The sequence below is a fragment of the Diadema antillarum genome, unplaced genomic scaffold (genome assembly GCF_040938485.1).
Source record: "Diadema antillarum isolate AM-2024a unplaced genomic scaffold, OU_Dant_1.0 scf00000172, whole genome shotgun sequence".
Lineage (NCBI taxonomy): Eukaryota > Metazoa > Echinodermata > Echinoidea > Diadematoida > Diadematidae > Diadema > Diadema antillarum.
Genome location: NW_027271061.1, coordinates 2,218,113 through 2,241,419, shown reverse-complemented (window position 1 = coordinate 2,241,419; position 23,307 = coordinate 2,218,113). Strand labels below are relative to the sequence as shown.

General features: G+C 39.2%; 1 long non-coding RNA gene across 1 annotated transcript; it reads right to left on the bottom strand.

The window, feature by feature from the left end:
- Positions 1–1,032: 1,032 nt before the first annotated feature.
- On the bottom strand, positions 1,033–22,655 carry LOC139722805 (uncharacterized). Its single transcript, XR_011710307.1, has 3 exons — positions 22,452–22,655; positions 3,000–3,222; positions 1,033–1,164 (listed from the first exon to the last, which is right to left on the bottom strand). It is a non-coding gene; the product is annotated as an uncharacterized lncRNA (long non-coding RNA).
- Between the last annotated feature and the right edge of the window lie 652 nt (positions 22,656–23,307).

Genomic DNA, 23,307 nt, shown 5'->3' with positions numbered 1-23,307 from the left:
TATGATGTGTAGTTGCATTGCCGTTCAAGAGCAGATGACAGAAATGCAACGAGGAGCTTGTTCACTGATATGAAAGAAATTTCTCATGGGTGTTCTCATTTGATGCCCTGTTGAATATTGTGGGTTATTCCCAAAGAGACTAGCATGAAAGGGGTACTGTAAAACCAACAATGTTTGAGGGCATTTTGATTTTGAATTTACTGAGAGCCTAAATTCACAAAGTTAAAATGCTTGCAAAAGTTTTTGTCTACACTATAATGCATTAAATGCCAGTGGCAATTTGCAAAAATTGCATGCCACAAAACAGGCTGTCGTCTCAAATTCGCGAAATTTTCATTCCGCAAATATGTCTTGCTTTACAGTATAAGCTCTACAGAAGGACTTGAAGAGATTGCCGGTATTGACTATTTATGTTCCATGGTGTAAACCCCTTGCGTGCCACATTATTCTAAGACTGCAATGCAGGCATGCATTGGGAACATAATAAAATTCTGTTTTTCAGATCCACATAACTTTTCATGGATTTAAGTTATCCTGGACATGTTATGAACAAAGTTGTGAGAAAATGCCAAGCTTTGCTTTTATGTTAATTGTATGACAAATCCATTACTGTTTTTTCTTTCAAATAACCAGTAGCTGCATTATTGTACAAGCATAACTTTTGACCACAAAACAGTGACAGAAACTTTTAATTTACTTGCAAATCCAGTAGGGAGCACCAGTTGATAGTCAATCTCCACATAAAATGCAAGTGACACAGAAATGGAATCGCGAGAAACGCTTTCATTGTACTGTGGCATTTGGCGATTTATCAATCGGTTTAGGCGGGCTTGTGTGTTTGAGCAGAATATGCGAACTTGGCACGCCGTCAACTGAGTCGGGCACGGAAAAGTGGCACATAAAGAGTTAAATGAGAAGAGTCGAACTTGGTAACAGCTGGTGATTAGTAGGACCCACGCAGGACTGACCCACTGGGCTGCTATCTGGCTGGAAAAACAAACAAACAAACAAACAAACAGCGACAAGACTCACCACGTACTCCAGCATCTCATGGTGCCGACAGCTCTGGGGCTGGTGGTCCGTTGCCAGGAAGAACCAACCGGAGAGCAGGACCACCGCAAACCAGAGCACCACTAGGTGTCGGACGGGTATGTGGCAACGCCCCTGGTGGTTGGTGGTTGGTGGTTGGTGGTGGTTGGGGAGAGGTGACAAGAAAAACAAGGAGTGAAAATATATTGTGAAGTGTGAATTATAAGAACAGGTAAGATATTTAACAGAAAAAAAAATACTAGCATGAAATGTACAAGCAAATAATACTGTAAAAGTGAACATTTTCACCTGGGTAATTTTTCGCACTCGACCACCAATAGATGAGTTTCACATGTTTTCAATTCGGCAGAATCAAGACGTCAACTCTCACTGGAACATATGGCAAGCAATAAATATTTTTGTGCTAGTTTCTGGTTGTGTGAAATACGCAAAAATTTCAGCGACGCCTAAAATTTCCACTTTTACAGTAGTACTAGGTATATGTTCGATGTGTCTATGTTATTACAAGTGAATGAAAATTGACATTAGTTTCATTCTCTTTCTCTCTATATTAGTCAATCAGTTTGGTTTCTGTATTTGATAAGCAGAGCTTCATTTACTACATTACCTCCTCCTCTCTCTTTCATTTGTACTTTTCAGTGTTAGGTTTACTGGTACCTATTAACTATTCAACAAAGAAACCGGAATTCAAAATAAGGAAAGATATAACATAGACCTCATCGGGCACTGAAAGCTTGAATTGCTACAACCATGACTCTTTCAGCAAACTGATGAGAGCCACTGTAATGTGCTAGCTACACAGTAGAGAGAAAAATCGTGAAATTCAGAATTTCATTTTTGACGCCAGGCATTCCAATATAAGATAAATGCTTATTCAGCACCTATAGGAACATGAGCACAATACACATGATTTTAAAAGTTTTCACGCCAATCTTGCCACAGTAATGTTGCAAAGTGAGATGCAATGCCATGGAAAAATCGTTTTCCGGAGCGGAAGTTTAGAAAATAAACTGGGATGAACATGTGTGATGCACATTTCCTCTCTCCATGAAAAACTTTTGTTCAGTTTTTCTGTAAAAATTGTCTGCAGTTAAATTACCTCTGAGCCCACTTCCTTTGTGACATACTCGCGCACATTACATTGAAACCAGAAGAAGGGAAAAAATAACCCCAAACTGAATTTCCTCTTTTATTCCCAATCAGTCGATATCTGTTTTTAATTTGAAATGATAACTTTCTAGTGATCGACTTTGCCACTGGCTCTATTCATCTCAAACTTTCAAACACAAATCTACAAACTGGCGCTGCTTAAATGCAAAGTCAGAAGGCCATACAATGGGCTTTTAAACTTTACTTAAAGGCACAGTGTTGTACTTGTTTCAACAACAGAGGAGATAAAAGGATTTGTGACATTGTATGCATTTACAAAATGGACTTTCCTTAAAACAATCTGATAAGAGGGTACTATAAAAAGCTTTGTAATTTGATACAATCTATAATATCCTTCATGAAGTACACTTTCACTTTTCTAACAGAACAAAAAATATATTGATGACGCCAAGAGAAGCAAGCACTCTATGCTCATAAACAGATCAAGGAAACTAATGATGAGAACAAAAGAGCATATTTATATCAATCAAGTTTCCCCTTTCCCCTGGGTAGGTTTTCACAGACTTCAGTACAGAACTCCTGCCAAGCTACACTTGTTTGGACTGGACCATATTTCTACTGAGGTATCATGTGTTTGTCACATTGTAATTAAGCACACTGATGCATTATCTTGATGTCTGAAAACAGACTTGAGACTATTTGCTTCCTTGCCTGGAAGGCAAACGAGACGGATGTTGCTGCTAAAAAGAAAGAAAAAAAAACAGAGAGAGAGAGAGAGGGAGGGGGACACAGACGCATCATCCGTTACCCCAGCTAACCACCGGCTGCGGCATACTCACCACGTGTAACCCCCTCATGCTGACTCGAAGTGGCATCTTAATTCCGTCGGCTCCGTTTCCCGGGCAGGGCAGCACGAATTCACACCAGCAAGCATTGATTGAGCACCCATGCTACGTACCCCCACCCTCCGCAAAGGAGCGAGTAGAGTCGCACACGCAGGCGGGTCGTTACTGACGTTGGTGGCGGCGTTACAACCCCTTCATTCGCCTACCTCCGGCTCACCTGCACAAATGCAATGCAAAGAAAAAAAAAATTATAGACAAGATACAAAAAAAAATCAAACACCCTGGTATTAACCCGTTGAAGACTAGTCTTGGGCTAGGTTAAATGGGAACTGCATGTTAGGAAAATCAGTCCGTCTTCAATGGGTTAACAATAAAGTTCCACATAAGATTAATTTGGATGTCCGCTGTGTAAACTGAGATGGATGATTCTCTCCAAACAATAAATATACACTGGACTGGACACCAGTCACATGATCTGTATATCAATTACGAGTAATGAGCAGTCGTGCGAGACTGCGACAATATTTGGAGAGCTGCGTCGTCTCCCGTAATAGCCAGCCATCTCAGGTTGCCACTCCAGCAACTTGAACATCAGTGAACTGATACGTGTCATAAGCTCCTGCACCAGCGCGTGAATACCGTCTAAGCCTAACACTTCTCCATATTCTTCTGTGCTATAGTCACTGGTCAGAGCATCTGCTGGAGTGTGTCCTCTTTTGCCACGCTTCACAGATGTTCCAAAATTAAGCCCAGATAAATAATGATCGCGTCATCCATTTTAATTTTGAATCAAGCCCCAATATGTCATCTAGAAGGACTGACCAATTGTTATGCCTGCGCAGGTTTTTATACTTACATAAACTTGAATGATACTGAAGGCAACTTGCTCACATACAATGCCAATTGTATGATAAGACTACAGGCCTGTGAGGATGAAGTCAATACTGGTCACAGTTTGAAGTGGGCCTCTTCTGGACAGCTCTCACCAAAGTCAAGTGAACAAGTCTTGAGATGCACTTATAAGCATTTAAATTTATACCATTTCGGTTTCCATCAAATGCCCCACTTAGTCGCTCAAATTCACACTTACGCAAAACACTTTCATGTTGGCAATTATCACACGACGCATTCTGAAAATATGAAACAAATCTGCATCCTGACGACTAAAAGATCAGAAATGCGATGATCCCAACAGATCTACGACAACATCCCACCGGGCAACAATGGCGGGGCTCTGACCGATCGAGATGGTTGACCTGAAACGGCGCGGCACACTCGCACCGACCCGGGGAGACATATCGGAATTCTGGAAACACCGCTAGAGTGGCTGAATAAGTGATGGGCGCTGGAATAATGCACCCTGCCTCATACCAATAAAAGAGTGATGGTGCTTTTAATATGCCCACCGGTCGGTGGCACCATTAATTATACACACTTGGCCTCATTTTCCCCTTATATCTACCTCCTTTAAGTTTTTATTTGTTTTCGTCTGTCTGTCTTTCTTTTTTTATACTCTTTACTTCTTCCTTTCTTCCTCCATCGCACCACTTCCTTGAGGCGAGGTAATGATGAGGCTAGCGATACTCCCCACCTCCGGCGAGGGGGATGACGGGGATAATGAATATGACCACCAAGGAGGATGGGTGCAGGGAACTGTCTGCATTGCATACCAAAATCATGAGCTTTCAACCGTACGACTGAGAGCTATACATATGACCTATGTCTCTTTTGAGTGTTGTTTTGGTTTTGTTTTGTTTTGTTTAATTGGACTAATACATCTCTTTTCCTTTTAAAAGCCAGTTCAGGGTTCCACTCTGCGCATGAGCCGAAAAAGGTCATTTGTACCAAAAGGGCATGTTGGTTTTTAAATTAACTGAAATATTCAACATTTGTGATTTAATGATTATTCCAGTAATCTTTTACATAAATAGTTCTTGCCAGCACATCCACCTGACAGCAAAAGTGGTATTTAGCAATACAATATCAATATCAGGAAAAAGATTGCTAAAACATTCAATGCGAAATAATAAAATGGATGCTTTTCCAACTGTTCATAATGACTGAATCATTCTGGTAACCTGGTCTACACATAAAATGCAAGTTCATCTTCTGTTTGAATATGACTGATGAATTCCATACATTGTTACTTCACACAAGTCTACGTTTCTTTGAAAATGAGTAAAGTGCCTAACCAACTGAACAAAAAGAAGGGTTATTTGTATCCACATGTGCACATGTGTTATTGAAAGTTCAAACTGGCTTTACTATTTATATTCAGATACTAAATTTTTTTGAATCAATTGTACACTACGTAAGCTCTTCAAAAAACCAACTCAATATTGGCTAAGGACAGCGCACAAGTGAGATTCAATGGTTTTCAATGGAAGACTTGGTTGGGCTATCCATCCTTTCAGCCGGTGTTTTCTTAATATTTGGACAGTTTTTCTTCCGACACCAATTTCTCCCAGCCATTGTACTAATTTGCATTGATGATTCTGTCTCTGTTGACTGCTACCTCCTCTGTGCTCTCTCCCATACACATACACACACAACATACACAAAATCCCCAAAGCATCATGTTTCCCTGCGTCTCTTGTGTTGACATAAGAATACAGTGTTGTCTTTTGATTCCAGATTTTATTTTTAGACACTGTTTATCCCCTCTGAGTTCCCTCACAGTCAGCTCAGTGTGATTTCAAATGTGCCACGCTGAACCCCTTCTTCATCACCAGAACTTCCGCCATCAATTTCATATCTGAAAAGAGATGGCTATAGAGGATCAATATATGTGGCTAAGTGCCAATTTGTGGAAGCTCAAAAGGGGGAATATGACACAAATGGCCCACTTCATGGATGTATCTTACAATCCATTAAAACATCATTCTCCAGCAATGAAAGAGAACATAGGGATCTTTAACACCCCATGTTTGCCTCAGAAATCCAAACAGACACAGCATGAAGTAAAAAGCATGGGTCTGAAGTAGTAAAGTCTAAGGCAAATGGCACACTAGATGCTCCAGCACAAGTCTGGGATAACCTTTGGAGGTTGTACCATGTTTACCCAACAAAAGGGAGCTCTGAACAGTCACAGGGTAAACACAAAACACACTTCCAATAACGTGTACGTTTAACCCCTAAACTGCTAAAGGGTGTTCAAAGCATTTCTGGTTTTGGGGCTACTCAAACTTTTGGAAATTACTCTTCATACTTTAAAAAAAGCCATTTCAAAACCAATTTTCATCAAATAAACTTTGAATTCCTCTAAAAATTGCATGCTCTTTTATATTTCATAAGTAGTTTCTGATAACTCATAAAAACTTAAAAACCTGTAGCCCCATCTCAACCAAAACTATAGCATCCCTTCAAAGTTGTATTTTTAAAGTCTTTAAAGGGAACTAAATCACATCTTTTGTCAGTTTGTCATGGAAAAAAATGGTAATGAGAGATGGTATGAGTAGAGTAGGTCAGTGTTAACCCTGACTTAAGCCTTCAGGATATGTGTCTGTCCGATACAAACCAGGTGCTTGCAACTTTTCAAAACTAATGAATTTTTGCATTGAGTTGTTTTTATTGTGACCCATCGACAAACTGCCCTTCATCGACATGAAATAGTAAATCACCGATTAAATAGTAAATCACCGATAATGATGGCTACTTTAGTAGCTATCATATCAAAAAAAAAATCATGGGCATACACTCGGGTAAGACTTGAGCCAGTTTAGTGGATACAACCCCGTCTAGTTATTAATGAGGAGATCATTGGTTCAAATCCAATCCAAGTTAGTTTACGTTGATGAAGTGCTTGCAACCAGGCACGCCGGAAGCAGTTTTGGATTGGGGGGGCAAACATTGGAGGGGGCTCAAGATTAGACCATGCATATGTTACACAATATACATATACACACACACACACACATCTATTATATATATATATATATATATATATATATGTGTGTGTGTGTGTGTGTGTGTGTGTGTGTGTGTAAAGTGGCGTACGGTGGGTCGAAACATGGGGGGAACCATAAAGTAATTTTGACGGTCTGTATGCTTGTGCTTGTGTGCGTGAGCAATAATGGGACTACAATACATTACGGAATGTGATACAGTGTACATTCAACAACGCAGTCATTGAGGAACATTGTAAGTTTTCCTTACATGGATTATGGAATGACGGTGTGAAACGATCGACAAATCATATACTGTCAGCAACATAAGGTGAATGGCATAACAATAAAATGCGAGCGAGCGAAGCGAGCGAACTTTGATATTCTACAGTTCCAAAACTGGAGTTTTAATTGTAGCTACATATTTCGCTTTGAAATAAATGGGGGCGCATCGGGCGCAACTGCTGGCAATTATTGGCAGCAACATTAGGAGAATGGCATAACGATTCAATGCGAGCGAGCGAAGCGAGCAAGCTTGAAAATTTTGACGTTCTACAGTCCCAAAACTGGTGTTTGTAGCTTTATCTTTCACTTTGGAAATTAATGGGGCGGCGCATCGGGCGCAACTACTGGCAATTACTGGCAGCAACATTAGGAGAATGGCATAACGATTCAATGCGAGCGAGCAAACCGAGCGAGCTTGAGAATTTTGACATTTTACAGTCCAAAACTCCCGTTTGTAGCTATATCTTTCGCTTTGGAAATTAAGGGGGGCATCGGACGCAACTGCTGGCAATTACTGGCAGCAACATTAGGAGAGTGGCATAACGATTCAATGCGAGCGAGCTTGAAAATTTTGACATTTTACAGTCCCAAAACTCCCGTTTGTAGCTATATTTATCTTTCGCTTTGGAAATTAAGGGGTGGGGGCATCGGGCCCAACTACTGGCAATTACTGTCAGCAACATTAGGAGAATGGCATAACGATTCAATGCGAGCGAGCGAGCTTGAAAATTTTGACATTCTAGCCGTCGTAGCTATGTTTTTCGCTTTAGAAATTAAGGGGGAGGCGCACCGGGCTCAACTGCTGAATGCGAGCGAGCGAAGCGAGTGAGCTTGAAAATTTTGACATTTTATAGTCCAAAAGCTGCCGTTTATAGCCATATTTTTTCCCTTTTATTTATATATATACATATTTATTTTATTTTCTTTGTTTATTCATTTATTCTTATTATCATTATTATTATTTTTTTTGGGGGGGGGCTTTTTTTGGGGGGGGGCAAAAATGCGTTTTGCCCCCCCCCCCCTTTTTGGATTGGGGGGGCGGCCGCCCCCCCCCCCCCCCCCCCCCTGCCCCCCCACTTCCGGCGCCTATGCTTGCAACTTTGTTGTATCAACCCTCTCATCAGTGTCTATCCACATCTAGAGATAGAAAAAATGAAAACGATGAAGTGACTCGAGTACTGATTTCATAACAAGAGTGGTCACAAATTTATTTCTTCCATGGTGTGTGCAAACTGTATGTATGCCTTCGCATGCAAGTGTATCAAAAGTTGTGATTACGATCGACAAGAGCATGATGCATTTGAGAATCTTACTTTTACAGATCCTTGTATATTGTATGGACTCTCGTCTGCAGTTTAAGGGGTCAGCATTGTTTGTGATTCTAAACGTGTAGAAGTTTACACACATCAGATAGACGATTGCAAATACATGTATCCTAAACATTTATCACGTTTTGATTCTAAAATAAAAACACTTCCATAATTTGAAGACTAGAGAGATACTTTTATCTGGGCAAGGTGCAGCTACCCATGACATGCTGTTTTTACACTACAGTGTAGACTCAATCCTCCCATTTGCTTTCTATTTTACAGAATAGATTTTGTGCTATTCATTATGCAATTCTGTATTCTGCAGCTGCTTTGTAAGCTATCTATCCTTCAGGCTGCAATGGTTTGCCTTCATCTGCTTAAATCCCATTTCCTATATGAAATGGGATTAAATTTAATCCCATTTCATCTGCCTCCCCCCATATATTCTAAATGTCCTCTTGTCCACCAACTTTGAACTAAAGCTCCATTTGACAATGGCTGAGCCTAATCCTCCTACATAGGTCAGCCCCCATAAACTCAATCCCCAGTCCCTAGTACAAACTATGATATTCTTGGCTGGATTGACTATTCCTAAAATAAGAACAAGAGGAGAATTATCTATTAACCAAATTGCAAAAAGGCCATACTCAAAATATGGGGATTTTAATACTGGATGGGGAAAGCTAGCTAAATGAAGCTGTGTATAGGAAATTCTCCTTCAGTACACTACTACTGTTACAGGTAGATTTCCTGTATATTTGTGCATACAAGGCATGAGTGATATGTGACCATGGTACAATATGTGTACTCTTTAATAGATATCACCAAAAAGTAAAGACAAGCATGCAAAGATATGAGTCTGTGTGTATGATATTTCAGTTTTTTTTTTTGATCTATTCTGTGGAGATTCTACGCCTTTTGATTTCCAAGGATTAAATGCATTCCATCCCCAGCTTAACCATTGTGACTGTCTAATCTTGGATGTTTTTGATAGCATTCGCTTGATGCAACAATTATATAATATTGACTGGCCTTGAGGGAGATACCAGAAAATATTGCCCAAACTGAAAGAATATTTGCCCGAGTCAAAGACGAGGGCAATATCGTTTCAGGTGCAGGCAATATTTTCTGGGATCTCCCAAAAGAAAGGGCAGTCAATATCATAATTATTACCTCTCCCCCTGGTAAATTAGGCAAATAGGCCAAGGCCTAGTGTATGTGAACACACTATGGATCTAACTACATCTGACTTAGGCCTACCTGTAAATCATCACCAACATGTGACTACAAAGTGCGCCTCATCTTTCACCGAGTGCAAAATCTTGTTCCATTGCACGAGTATAAAAGACCATACACCATTTGTTTAAGTGGTCCACACAGATTCCTGAATTTAGCACAGAAATGGCAACCGTTTTCTGTGAAAGACGAATGAGAAGCCGCACAGTCACAGTCAGTCATCATGTGGATACTACATATATACGTAGCGAAACCGATCGGTTGAAGATGATGTTCACAAAAAAATTATTGACAAAAGTATGCGCTTGTAAGTGCGCTTGTAATGGTTCAGTGGGCGCGGCATATGAAGTGTGTACATGTATTTCCTCTTGCCGATTGACCGGAGTGTTTACATGCAAAAGGTAATGGCGAAACCTGGAAGAAGAAAAATTATAGTCACTAATATTGCCCGCTGGAAACTGGTGGTTTCCCGACGAATTAAAATACTACCTACAATTGCCCAGCAAAACTATTAGGTAATTATCTCTATTATGCCCCATATCATTTCCTCTTACTGCCGTCCCCCCTTCCTTCCCTACCCCTGCATCCCCCCCCCCCCCCAATGTAATGATTTTTTTTTTCAAATTTAACCCACTACCACAGAACAGTACAGCAATCCAAGGCGCTTCCACCTCAGGGTGCATTATCAACTCACTTCTGGGGCGGAATTAAGGTTTCCGCGCAATTTTCAGAGTTTTGGGCAGTTGATACATGCAAAGCTGTTTTAATTATGGGGCTAAAAATGAAAAAAAGTGTGATTGCAAATGCGTTTGAGCCAGAAATGCACTTCTGTAGAGTTGATAATCTTGCCAAGTTGTTTTGAAATACAGCTTGCACTTAAGCCCACGCCAACCACTACCAACTACACTTCTCTGCTCCTTGGGTCAAACTGCGCAGGGGGAGCTGCGCAGCGGCAGGGCCTCCCAATCAACTCACGACAGATGTACCAGAAAGCAAAGAGACTTCCTAATAAAAGGCGGGACCCACCTATTATTAGGACCTCTTTGCTTTACTTATATCTCAGCCATTTCAAAACCGATTTTTATAAAATAAACTTTGAATTCCTCGTAGAATTGTACGCTCTTTCATATTTCATACGTAGTTTCTAATTATCTCACAGAAAAGTTAAAAACTTCAAGCCCCATCTCAACCAAGACTAAACTTAATACAAGTCACCTACATCAGATCATTATGTGTGGTCAAAATAAATAATAAAACTTCACTTTGTTATGTTTTTATGTCACTTTAGGAGTTTGTCTCATCGGCAATGGACTGCTCTCATCAAAGCGCAATACTCAATTCATTATCATAATCTTTAACATTCCAAGCCAGTGTCCTGACTTGCACTTATCGGCGAAGGTCGTGGGGTTCACAATTTGAAATGTAATCCACGCAACTGACATGTACCATATGCCATGTAAATGCTGACTCCTTGGAATATCCTTGGCATAAGCACCTTCCCTGTGGCATTCCAAAAACATCCCTAGCATCTGGGTCCAAAGATTGCCCTTTCTGCCAGACTAATTGCACTTTGCACTGCTCATGCATACACACCGTCGTATCGTTTACTAGTCATAAACACAACACAAGGTGCCTTGCAGCTGGTTATCCCGTGCGTTCCATACACATCCACTCACTTTGAAATTCCTTGTTATTTCCACAGCTGACGGGACTTGACTGCACAGAGTTGAAATTGAAACGGAAAAAAAAATTAAGCAGCGATTCAACTGAATTAATGCACATTAAGACATGCGTGGCTGCATCTTGTAACACTTCAAGTACGTGACAATATAGCACTTTTACAAGGTTATACTATAGCTTCAACATTTCATGAACCGCATACTGAAAACGCATGTTTACAGTGATACCCCTTGTTAGAGCGAAATGGCAATTGTCAAAGCGAGGTATACTGAATCGCTCTTGTACATGTATCCGTAGTGGGACATGTTTCATTGCCCGTTTTTGTCTCTCTGGCATAACGAGCAAATATCTACAGCCAAAATGTAATTCATGATTTATACTTTAGAAGTTGCACGTACTATGCTGTTTGGGTGGAGGGAGTGATACTTTAGAGGAGTTGCAAGTACTATTTTTCCTATTCTACCAAGTGAAGAGTAAAAAATATCACCCCAACTGTCAAGAATATTTAGAGAGGAATATTATGCAGAAATTTGAAGGACATTTTGGGGAGGAATACTCCAGTCTACAAACTCTCACCGCATTCAAATTAATGAGTTATTTTATTTTGCAATCCTGATCACGACCCAAATTTTGAAATTTTACAGTATGAACAGAAATGGTGACTATCAAAAAGATGCATTGTAGATATGGTCTCCTATAAAGCTTGCCTGTGTAATGCTTCAATATACAACTCTGCTGCAGCCTCTACAAAGAGAGGAAAAGGATAAAGGGAAGAGAAACCTGACAACTGTTCACAAAGATTTAGGTGAGTCTAAAGCTGGTATATAAAGTCAGTGGCACGGGTGTCTGCCATGCAGCGGTCCCTCGTTTGAGACTCGGGGAGCACCAGCAGCCGACAAATTGTTGCACGCTATCGTGCCACCCCCACTCCAGGCGAGACAACCCCTCTCTCCCTCGGATAGAACAGGACACAGAGGTCCCTAGTGAGAGCGAGTTACAATTAAAACGTGTCCACATGATAAATATAAATTATGTAACATACAGCTGTACATGCAGGGCTCAACATTATCGGTGGGCCGGTGGCCTGGGGCCACTAAAAATTGATGGCGGGACACCAAATTTCCCAAAAGGTTGGTTATCTTTTGGTGGCCCGATCAGGCAACTAAGATTCAAAATGGATTCTCATGTTTCCTTCTATTTTTGAACCATACATTTCTGTGTTGGGGCAACCAAAATTTCTAATTCAAAGATTTTAGTGGCTTGAAAACGCCATCAGAAAAAAAAATGTTAGGGTTAATTATAGATCCCTATACATGTAGATATGATGTGCAAAAGACCCCACTGTACAGCGCATGAAGAAGAGTCGCATGAAACCATGAGTGGAGTGGTTTACTATTTCACACACCGACTGAGATGAAAGCATCGTGATTGATACCGACCCCTTTCCCTTCACCCCAGGTGACTACAAGTAGACAGCAAACAAGAGTCACAGCGGTACGTCATGACAATGCAAAAGAACAGGAAAGGCAAGATGGGGATATCCATCAATAATCTGCATCATGTCCTGCCCTCAGGAATACTACCCCTCGCAATGGTTCCATACACAGCAATACTACTATTATGTGACCACTCAGCTCAAAACCCACAAAAAAGTGTCACAGATTAGGATCCTCTGGAAATTCATACCAAAATGTTATTTGGGCTGAACAACTCGAATTTTTCAAGCTTCAAGTCTTACCTGGGAGAGTAATCTTCTATCTACCTACTGTCAAAATTTGGTGGCTTAAAGCAAAATCATAACTGACAAAATAAGCAGTTTTTCTGGACTATGTTTTCTTTTTTTTCTGACAGGTGCTGCTTTCACTGAGAAAATATTTTCATTGAATAGATGCTTTGGCACAACATGGCTGAGTGACCCTAATCCTTAAGTCCTCTTTTCTCCCCTTTCTATAAAAACTGCACCTCAACTCTTTCTTACTTTAAAGGACAAGTTAACCTTCATAGACATGTGGGTTGAGTGAATGCAGCAATATTAGTAGAACACATCAGTGAGAGTTTGAGCAAAATCGGACAATCCATTAAAAAGTTATGAATTTTTGAAGTTTCTGCTCAGTCACGGCTGGATGAAAAGACTACTACAGCTTGTGATGTCACATGAGTACAACGATACAAAGAAAGAATAAAGAAAATTCAACATATTTCCATTTTTCTCGCATAACAAAAGAACACTTGACTTCTCTCTTTCAGGAGGCAGGGGGAATAATATTACCCTTAACATATGTCAGTAGCAAGTCGAAGAACTGTGCACTTTATTCAAAAAGTAAAGTTTTGGTAAATTCTCTTTTTATTTTCCTTATAGTTGTACTCATGTGACATCATACACTGTAGTAGTCTTCTCTTCCAGCAGTGACTGCACAGATACTTAAAATATTCGTAACTTTTGAATGGATTGTCCGATTTTCCCCAAACTTTCACTGATGTGTTCTACTAATATTGCTGCATATTCTCAATCCTTATGTATATGAAGGTGAACTTGTCCTTTAATTTTTGATTAATTTTCACCCAGTATAAAGATACCAGTTTAATGCAATTTCAAGAAAGAAATGGATTTGGGAAAGACATGATTCAAGTGTACATAATGTACATGCAGACTTGCAACAATACATTGTATGTCCTACAACTATGTATTATAAAGTGGCATGAAACATGTTTCTAAAACATCTGTACTTGCAAACAAATTTTTCTGCCAATCTGAAAGGGCTTCAAGTAAATAGCTCCCCCCCCCCCCCCCCCACCATCCATCCAAGCATAATTGATTCTTTCCTACAGGCAAAGCCTCCAATAATTGTAATATGCAGTATCAGGTTCTTCTAAAAGCAATGCTCAGCTTATAGCAAGATATCAAATATCACAGACAGTCTCACCACACATATCATCTGAATCATACAGTGCTTAATATAAGAGCAGGTTCAATGATTGAAAATACACTTTACTGTGGTTGCATTTATCAACATGTTTGGAATGAATTTCAATAACCACTATCAAAGCGCATATAAGCAAAATATGCCTTTTAGTTCTATTTCTTGAGCTACTTCATTCAACAAGGCCTTGCCACTGCACAGCTCCATTGCACAGTTTGACCACAGGACGGGAGATGTGTAGTTGGCAGTGGTTGGCGTGGGCAGGTCCCAGCTATAAATGAGTTTCAAAACAACATTGCATTTAACTCTCAGATACGGAAATACATTGTATGTTTCTGGCTCAAACGTGATCTCCCTCAATGCTGGCCTTCATTCTACACTAGAAGAGAGTTGATAAATGCAGGCTGTGTTGATCACATTATGAATGATTAGTACTAATTGACTGGCTTATTTATAAAAGGCAATACCATCTTACACAGTTGGCAATGTACAAATCAAAGAACTGTTGTCTATCAGTAATGGAGTTCAGAACATCACTACAAATACTACTCAAATAGACATTTATAACTACAAAACAATCTTCAATATCATAATTTCTACCAATTATCTGAGCACATAGAGATTATACTCAATATTTTAACAACACAAATTTGTGCTTCTATGCGCAATCAAGCACATTTGTGCCTCAAAGATAGGATGAGAATGAAGTGTGCCTCTCTGACCTTTCAAAGAAAAAAGAAATCTTGCTATGAAAATGACATGGGTTTTTCATATCAGTCGATTATCATTAACACAGTATAAGGGCTATACAAGTAGATGGCATCTTTTTAGTTGCAAATACATGTTCCTTTCATTGTACTGTAGTTGCAAAAACTCACTTTGGTACAACAATTTAGACCGTACATCAATCAATATGACATTGCATGCATATTTTTACAGGTGAGAAACCTACACAAGGATTTGTTTTTCTTTCATCTAAACTGTACAACAAAAAATCAATGCTGAGCAGGTTTTACTGATTGCGACAAATCAGTTTCTATGGCGCATGACAATTTTTGCAGCCTCGCCGCCGCACTACAAACTTGTCATGGCCATGTTGTGTGGTAACTAGTCATGCACACAATACAGATCACGAGCACAGGTTGCTCCAAAGTAATATAATGTCAGTATAAACATACGGAGGTACATGTATAATACACCTCCTTGGTTTAACACAAGTTGTGCAGAATGCCGTTTTGCCCTTTTCTCGATTCCATTCCAACTGTTTCCAACTCTCAGATGATCGCGACACTTTTGATACCGAGGTATACCTCCTTTTATAATACTTGCATGCTTCATTACCACTGGAAAGCTTGTTTATATGCTGCATCCACCGCATGTTTAGACTGGTGGTTTCTGGGAGGGGAAAGGTGCACTTCCATCATCCCTCAGGCCTCCAGTTATGGCTGGCTGTCAACCAAAGGAGAGGGCACCGTCCCCCCATTCAATCCAATCTGGCAAAGAAAAACACACTCCCTCCGACGCCTATCTATTTTCACTGAATAGAGAACCAGCCCCAGGCATGCTCAATCTTTTTCATCACACAGCATGCTGGCAATAATTATTTTTCCTTTTTTCTTTTTCAAAGCGTAAGAAAACAGCACGCAAGAAGAGGGCAAAACAATTCCAGTCCTTACAGAAAAAGATTCTCCATTGAGGCACGGAGCAGCACCTCATGCACAAATAGGTAAAAACAGAGCCAGAGCCAGTGGAGGAGAACAGAACGACTTGGTGATTGATGTTTTTGTCTATCACCTGTAATAAGTGGGCCTCTCTTTGGCCTGGGATATATCATGTCACCTCGCACAGCCAGAAGCACATAAATAATGCCATGCTACCTGTGTGATGATCACACACCCTTGCTGTACAGGTAACTACACTGTACAATACACACGATACCAATATGATCAAGGAGCTTCAAACACACTGAAGCTCCTTGATATGATCTGGTGTACATTGTATACTGTAGTAGTAATGTTGACTTTCATGTGACCCAGCAAACTGCCAATGATTGCTCGGGATCTTCTTTTCCCTTCCAGTATTCATGTACGTTTGTACAAGAATATGGCAATCAACAATTTTCTGCTCCGATGTTTAGTAAAACAAATTGCCCTTCGTCGACATACAATTTGTAAATGACCACATCAGTTTATTCAATGTTTGTGAGTAATATCATGGGCGGGTGACACTCAGTTGGGGGTTGAATCCACAACCTCCTGATTGCATGCTAGACGGGCGTGAAATCCACTCTGCCTAACATTCAGTGCTGGTTCTGATTCCAAAATAGCAACTCAACAGAAGGATAATTAATTTGAGCTAGGATGCATTTTATCTGCTGCTGAAAGGGATGAGAACTACACGGTTGTATCACTACCTATTGGGCAAAAGCTCAGTGGTCTAGTGGATAGGACGCCTGTCTAGCAATCACAGGGTCATCGGTTCAAATCCCATCGAAAACACTGATGTTATTTACACGAGGACGAAGGGCAATATGTCAATTTGTTGCAATAAAAACAAGGAAAAGTAGAAATTACGCGGTGCGTAATATATGTCCCCGCCGGAAGTAGCATTTTGTAGCAAAATGTACAATATAGGTAAAAAATCAAGGTCAAAGGTCAAAGAAGTCAAAGGTCATAATTCTGTGAAGAAGTTTTGAAGCCCTCACCTAGTGCCATCACATAGAGCAAACGGAATCGAAATCGGGTTAGAAATGGCGAAGGAGTAGCATTTTGTAGCTAATGTTCAATATAGGTCAAAAATCAAGGTCAAAGGTCAAAGAAGTCAAAGGTCAAAATTCTGTGTAGAAGTTTTGAAGCCCTCACCTAGTGCCATCACATAAAGCAAACGGAATCGAAATCGGGTGAGAAATGGCGAAGGAGTAGCATTTTGAAGCAAAATGTACAATATAGGTCAAAGGTCAAGGTCAAAGGTCACAACTGAAATTCTGTGTAGAAGTTTCAAAGCTCCCATGTAGTGCTATCATATAAAGCAAACAGAATCAAAATCGGGTTAGAAATGGCGAAGGAGTAGCAAATTGAACATTTTGATCACACACGGACGCACGGACGGACAGACGGACACACGGACACACGGACACACAGACACACACACGTACGGAGCCCGTTTCATAGTCCCCTGCTCGAACTCGTTCGGCAGGGACAACAACTCGTTGCAAATCATATCATCAATTGAAATAAAATTACACTCAATATCATCTGAGAAAGCGAAAAGATTACAAGTAGGGAACACCATAAATGTCCATGTGTAATGCAAGCAAAGAATACAGTGTGCTAGTGGCAGTACTGCATGTGCACACCATTATAAACTCTTCCTCTGTGTATACTGTATACGCTATATATTTCGCGGGGGTTTTATTTTCGCAAATTTCGCGAGTCGGGAGCTATTTGCGAAATTAACAACACGCGAAAATATTACCTTCCAAAATGAATCCCTTGCCTTGATGATACGAACATTTCAGTACTAGTATACCATGTCATGGCTTACCGAACAGACCATACTGGCTAAGCTTGTTTACATACAAATAGCACGTCCACGTCTACACTACTTACGAATACTGTAGAGAGCCAATCCATTATCGCAAGGGGACCACTCTTCAGAAATCTAGCGCAATGGACTTAACCACTTCAAAAATGTTGAATTCTAACTTACTAGTTCGCAGAGTTTGGTAAGTTTTTTTCATGCAGTGTATAACTAGTATCATTCTCATTTGCTAGTAAGTTCAAAAATTCACACTTTCTTCGCTACTTCATATTTTCTCTGGTCCCCCAATCGCGAATTTAACCACTCGCGAAAATGTGTGACAGCGGCAATTCGCGAAAATCTATGTACGCGAAAATTATAGCGTATACAGTATATCGTAACACATTTAAACACAAACTGAATTTCCTCAATTAAAGGTTTTTTAATACCCTGCAATGAGGTAAAGACGAAACTATGACATAAGTTCCACAACAGGAAGTACATTGTACATGAGTCTCCATCTAAGGCTTTGGAATGAACAGTAGCTCTAACTAATAATGGACAAAGAATCAAAACTAAAAGTACACTTTGTAAATCAAATTTAGCACCTTAGATGGTGATCTATTTCAATTGCTACCATCCATACAAACAAGAATAGTCTTTTAAACAGTGATCCCTGGCCTGGCCTGTTTTCTCAGAACATTGTTGTATTTTCTTCATGATGGTTTCGAAGACTGTCCTACTGTAGTTTTGAGACCCATATTTCATGTACATTGTAGTGACAAAGCAGCCAAGTACAGTACCTCTGCATGGTACGTCCTTTCAGCTCTTGAATGAATTCCATGAGCATACTTCCCATTCTAAAAATGCTCTCTAACAATGATATCAAAATGTTCAAACTTTTTAACACCAGCTACAGCATACCATTCTAAAGATCTTCAACAACCTGCAATGTATCATTCTAAAGGTCTAATATTATGGGTTTTATCTGTCATTATCTCATCATAGATTGGAACTGTGAACTGAGTTTACTTCAAGGATTTTTAGACACTAACAATTTCAAATATGAATGCCAGCTTCTTTTTTTATTGTGAGCCAAACCCTTAAAAATTTGACCTGTGAACAAACATGACCTTGCACTATAAAGCCCATTTAAAGGCATTATTTACCATTTGCAGCTGAAACAAAAACCCAGCTTTAGTGCTTCAAAATAGTTCTAAAATGTGAGTTAGGGATAGAAACAACCAGTGTAAAAAGGTTAATCAGTATAATCAATGTTATACAATAATGTGAACAATAGCTACAATAAAATTGTCTCTCGAGACTAAACAGAATACAGCTTTATAGTTTAGTGAGAAATATAGTGATATCTCCTTAAATATTAATGGCTTTATTGGAAAATGTTTATGGGAGGATGTTTTGTGATACAATCGACCAAATGTGATAACTCAAACATTTTTTAAATCCTTATTCTCAATGGTAAACAGTACCTTTAAAGTTGCTCAGGCTAATTTCCATCATGCCTGAATATTTTGGGTCAACAAGGCTGAGTTTGATTACAATGTGAAGTATTATGAGGAACTTATACAGCTTTGGTGACTGCAGAAACATCCAGAACACATACTGTAGAGAATCTGTGAAACTAGAGGAAACTTCCCCAATGGACAATCAGGTTTAAAAATTATGGATCATACATACTCTATTTAAAGTTTTGGCAAAACCCATGTGCAATCAATACTAGTTAAAGAAGGCTACCATTTGTGATGTCACAGCATTGGCATGAATGACACAAGGAAAGCAGAGCTTACAACATGTAGGAGAATTTACATTTAATTTCATTCCTCGAGCATATCAATGAAAGAGCACTTGACAAATACCTGCAAAAGGCATTGGATTGATATTGCCCTTTAAATACAGTGTATGTTGGCAACAAGCTGAGGTAATGTAAATTACTTTTCATTTTAAAAACAAAGGAAATTTTGGGCAATCCTCACAATCATACAAGTTCCCACTTTGGGAAATTGTTATTATATCCAGAATCTCTGTGTCTGTTGTACAAAGAATAAAGTTATAACTTTTGTGCTATTATAGTTTTTCACTGCTAAAATAATTCTAGAGGCTCAGTTTTTTCACGATCACTACTTGGTTGATAAACTACACCTGTAATACTACTACGTACAGGGCTTGTACAGCATCGCGTCATCATGCAGGGATATACTGTAAGAGTTTACTTTCAAAGAAAGATATAAAAAAATGTTTCTTCTTAGGAATGACAAGATACAACAACAACAACAACAACAACAACAAGGAAATTTTGGGCAATCCTCACAATCATACAAGTTCCCACTTTGGGAAATTGTTATTATATCCAGAATCTCTGTGTCTGTTGTACAAAGAATAAAGTAACTTTTGTGCTATTATAGTTTTTCACTGCTAAAATAATTCTAGAGGCTCAGTTTTTTCACGATCACTACTTGGTTGATAAACTACACCTGTAATACTACTACGTACAGCATCGCGTCATCATGCAGGGATTGTAAGAGTTTACTTTCAAAGAAAGATATAAAAAAGAATGTTTCTTCTTAGGAATGACAAGATACAACAACAACAACAACAACACAACAAATGGAAACTCCCACTTTAGCATTTTTCTCAATTTTGGTTTAAAAATAATAACAGAAACAAAGTGATTAACATGCAGATAATGACAGTATATAATCCCTTAACATATCAAACAGATACCATGGTAAGATATTGCCATGGCAACAGGAATGAATGCAACGAGTTTCCTTAGAGGGACTTTTCAGCCACTACTGTTTAGTGTACGATAAACTGCCTCAAGTTGTGACTGTAATATGGTCATTGATTATAAACAGTTGTTATATTAACTGATTACAATATTCCTCTCTTCCTAATTCATTCCAAAATTTTGATTTTTTTTCTGCAAATCTTTTCTTAAATTTTATGCTGTTTTTTCTTGACCTCTTCTTCTCTTTTTTTCTGACACATTTTAATACAGTAAAGGTCGCATCTATTGTTTCTTCCTTTTCTTCTAACATTTCTCATACAATGACAGTCATTTTCCTTCTTCTGCTCAAGTTTATAACCATTGAACTTTTCTAGATCTATTCCTTATTAATGACCAATGTCCATTTTGTTTGTCTTAATAGACCATTTTTCATAGGTCTAATCAATTAAGTTTATTATTTTTACTATTGATATAAAATCTACTCCTCTCTCACTCTCTAGTGGCGATGTGAAATTTTAAATCTCTGCCACAAAGATAGCAAATGATTTCAAATCTCGAGCGGTAGCAATTTATGGTTATTAGACCCAATACTAGTAATAGTAATATGTACACAAAGATTGTGAGGAAGTGAATATTAACTATTTTGTATCCCACAGCTCCAGTTTACAAGAAAATTTACCTTGATCCTAGGGAATATGACAATGAGGACAGTCTAGGTAGTCATATGTCATCTTATTCGTGTGCATGCATTTACAAGCGCAAACTTCGACCTACGAGTATCGGACTCGATTTCCAAATTCTCAGAAAAGTGAAAATAGGAAATTCAGAAAACGTCTCAACACCAAGTCTCTGCAGCTAGAGCGACAGTTGTTATGTAGCTGTAGCCATGGATGTGATATATTCATGAATAAATTTGCTAATTCAGATCCTGAGCCTTGAGGTGTGAGCAAAAGATACAATCCAAACCAAAAGTTTGCCAAGGTGGCCGAAACTCACTCTAGCAGAAAATTACCCGCACTTGCTCCCATCCAATATCTTACAAGTGATTTCGGTGCAATAAGGTTGAGTTTCTGGAATTTGAGATATCTTCATGCATACAAAAGCACATTAGCCTAGACGCCCTACTAATAATTAATGAAATCTAGCAATGTCGATAAGATCTGCCCTATCTACATTGTAGACCAAATGTCTGGTCAAGTATTAAATTTATATCTTAAAGGGTGTGTACAGTTCTGGTCAAGGTGAGGATTTAGCTTTTAACATTTTGTGAGATATTCAGAAACCACTCTATGAGATGTCAGAGAGCATGCAATTCTAAGGGGTATCAAAAGTTTATTTGATGAAAATCGGTTTTGAAATGGCTGAGATATCCAAAAACAAGGTGAAACAAAGAATCCTGATAAATTAAAAGGCGTGGCCTGTCGCCTTTTATTATTATCACTTTTTGGGCTATCTATCTCAGCCATTTGAAAACCAATTTTCATCAAATAAACGTTGAATCCTTCTTAGAATTACATGCTCTTTCATATTTCAGGGCTGCCAACTCTCACTCATTGTGAGTGACCAGTTTCACTTCATCATCCAACTTTGCCATTTTGGCAATTGTGATCATGCAAGGGCCCAGGCGCAGGCCAAGACTGCAAGAACGCCTAGCAAGACTGCAAGAGCTTTTGAGGGAAACTTAAGAATAATAAGAAGTTGCTGACCATGAGTTATCCAACAGTTAAACTCTTCTGCCTAAGTAAATTACGATATTGCCCAGCCAACTAAAAACTCAAAGGCAAAGCTAATTCGTGGCGTGGACACCCGCGGCCGCGGCATCAAGTGGAATTGATTACGCCGACGGTCCCGGCTTTACTTACCGCGGGGATTCGAGCTGCCGCTGTTTGCGCTGTGAAACCGTGTCAGTCAGATCAAGAACTGTTGATAATAACACTGATGCTGTGCTGCAGTTGATATTTCGTAGCCGTCGAATTTAATCCTATCTCTGTACGGATGGATTTAGGATCAGAGAGTGTCTTGCCTGGTCAATCCGCCAAGTGATAGCCTATCTACAGTTATAACAAATTGTTGGAGTTTCCCCGGACTCTCGACTGAACACTGTTGGCAGTGCCAGTGTAGAGCAGTGTGTTGATGTGAAATCTGCCTTTGATATGTGCATAGTCTCCACCAAGTACCATTCATCAAAATACATACGTTCGAACACAGTCTAGTCTCACAAACCACCATATACGAGGAAACCACTGGAAACATGGTGGTACATGACACTACAACAGAATAAAGGCTGGAATAAGAGACTACTTTACTGCAATTTCTAATCATACACAATCTAGAGGAAATCGCTATGGTAAGCTTAGTGAGGGCCGTCGACTGCAATAATGTCATCATTGTTGCATTAAATGTCATTATCAACACAGAATAGTATATACAGTCGGGATATGAGGGTACAGACAAAACCATAATCATATACAGCAATACATGTAAAATAAAATGAGATAAGACGCATGAATATTCATTTCGGCATAATCAGTAAAACACACACACACACAAACACACACACAAATGCTAATAGAACATGATAGTACAAGTTTGAAATGTTGTTTATACAGTACAATCATGTTACAAACATACAGATAATGGTGTCATTAAAAACTATGGAACATGTTTACGAATTCAAGCGAATAGAGCTAAAAGGTTATCTATTATGCCCACAATTTA